We start from the raw sequence: 2,500 nt of genomic DNA on the forward strand, positions 1-2,500 counted from the left end.
AAAGAAGAGCTTTTTAGGGTTAGATAAAGAGGATTCGATTCTGGATTGATAGAACAAACTTTTGGCTGCAGAGAAGGAGGAGAGAAGGAGGAGAGAAGAGATTGATAGGCGAGCAGGTCACTGGCGTGTTTGGATTTTCACCATTTCCTTTCCGATGCTCGCATAGTGGTTCTCTGAGCACCGAGTCAGACAACCACGGAGCCGGAGAGGACTTGAGGACCTTTAGAGTCGTAAGAGGACTTGAGGACCTTTAGAGTTGTAAGAGGACTTGAGGACCTTTAGAGTCGTAAGAGGACTTGAGGACCTTTAGAGTCATAAGAGGACAGAGAGAATCAAGAGAGGACGACAGCGCAGAGAGAAGAGTGTCAGTGGCAGATTTAGTATGCATGAGTGAGAAGGAATCGGTTGAAGGGAGGGCTGACAGAACAGAGGAGGCCAGAGAGGAGGGTGAGAGAGAGAGAGAGAGAGAGAGAGAGAGAGAGAGAGAGAGAGAGAGAGAGAGAGAGAGAGAGAGAGAGAGAGAGAGAGAGAGAGAGAGAGAGAGAGAGAGAGAGAGAGAGAGAGAGAGAGAGAGAGAGAGAGAGAGAGAGAGAGAGAGAGAGAGAGAGAGAGAGAGAGAGAGAGAGAGAGAGAGAGAGAGAGAGAGAGAGAGAGAGAGAGAGAGAGAGAGAGAGAGAGAGAGAGAGAGAGAGAGAGATGCAGAGTCCGTTGTGGGAGGGTTGTCAGTTCCAAACAGTGGGAGAGAGTAAGAGATGAAGAAGTGGTCAGAGACATGAAGTAGAGTGACAGTGAGGTTAGATCTAGAGCAGTTTCTGGTGAACATATAGTCAAGGTGGTTGCCAGCTTTGTGAGTAGGAGGGGAAGGACTGAGAGAGAGAGCAAAGGAAGACAGGAAGAGTAGCAGGTCACATGACTTCTCTGTCTGGATGTTAAAGTCACCCAGAAGGATGAGCGGGGGGCCGTTTTCTGGGAAGTTTGATAGGAGGACGTCTAGTTCTTCCAAGAAGTCTCCAAAGGAACCAGGAGGACGGTAGAGAACGACAATAGTTAGATGAACCGGATGAGTAACCGTCACTGCATGAAACTCAAAAGACAGTGGGGTAAATGGAAGGGGGTAGAGAGCATAACTCCATTTGGGTGAGATGAGTAGACCTGTGCCACCACCCCGACCAGAGGGTCTGGGTGTGTGGCTGAAGGAGAAGGCCGAGGAGAGAGCAGCAGGGGTTGATGTGTTGTCTGGTGTGATCCAAGTCTCAATGAGAGCCAGGAAGTCCAGAGATTGCTTGATAGCGAAGCCAGAGATGAAGTCCGCCTTGCGGTTGGCTGACTGGCAGTTCCAGAGGCCCCCTATGACGAGGTGCTGGGTCTGTGTAGAGCGGGTGGGATAAATAAGAGAGGAAGGATTTTGGTGCATGTGTGACCGAGTCCGCGGTCTATAATATCTACGAGTAGATGTGCACACAGGTATGGAAAGAAAACACATTATCACAAGGAAATGTTTATACTCAGCCGCCCTCAGCCACCACCGAAGACTCCCACGAAAGACTCCTAGGTCTTTATCCTCCGAGTCTTGACTCCCATGAAAGACTCCTAGGTCTTTATCCTCTGAGTCTTGACTCCAACAAAAGACTCCTAGGTCTTTATCCTCCGAGTCTTGACTCCAACCAAAGACTCCTAGGTCTTTATCCTCCGAGTCTTGACTCCCACAAAAGACTCCTAGGTCTTTATCCTCCAAGTCTTGACTCCAACCAAAGACTCCTAGGTCTTTATCCTCCGAGTCTTGACTCCAACCAAAGACTCCTAGGTCTTTATCCTCCGAGTCTTGACTCCAACCAAAGACTCCTATGTCTTTATCCTCCGAGTCTTGACTCCAACCAAAGACTCCTAGGTCTTTATCCTCCGAGTCTTGACTCCAACCAAAGACTCCTATGTCTTTATCCTCCGAGTCTTGACTCCAACCAAAGACTCCTAGGTCTTTATCCTCCGAGTCTTGACTCCAACCAAAGACTCCTAGGTCTTTATCCTCAGAGTCTTGACTCCAAGGAAAGACTCCTAGGTCTTTATCCTCCGAGTCTTGACTCCAACGAAAGACTCCTAGGTCTTTATCCTCCGAGTCTTCATACGAGGAGTCTTCCCTGACGCTTCCCTGACGCTACAAGCCCCAGCCTGGTTATACACCCGAGTTGGCGGTAATTGGTTACAGCTGTGTCGAGCCCGCCCACAGGTCGTTGAAGGAATTGCCCACTCAGTGATCGATACTGGTAAACAGGGGATTCTTGCTAACAGTGAATTCTCAGTTTGCTAGAATGTGAAATTCTTGCCAAACTGATTAAGGACAAAGATCAGTTTACCTCAAGGTAAAAAGTAGAATAAAGTTTAGTCCCTAGTAGATTTGGATTACAGAGCAAATACTTAAATCCTAGCTGGTTTGGTTGACTTTTTAGACACTTGTGTAAAAAAGCAAGAAATCGCAGCTCAAAGTGTTCAGATTAGAAAGACA

General features: G+C 48.0%; 1 protein-coding gene across 3 annotated transcripts in view; it reads left to right on the top strand.

Moving 5' to 3' along the window:
- Positions 1 to 2,500, top strand: part of LOC117734130 (6-phosphofructo-2-kinase/fructose-2,6-bisphosphatase-like) — a 32,251-nt gene that overhangs the window by 29,243 nt on the left and 508 nt on the right. The window lies entirely within an intron of this gene.

The sequence above is a fragment of the Cyclopterus lumpus genome, chromosome 7 (assembly GCF_009769545.1).
Source record: "Cyclopterus lumpus isolate fCycLum1 chromosome 7, fCycLum1.pri, whole genome shotgun sequence".
Classification (NCBI taxonomy): Eukaryota; Metazoa; Chordata; class Actinopteri; order Perciformes; family Cyclopteridae; genus Cyclopterus; species Cyclopterus lumpus.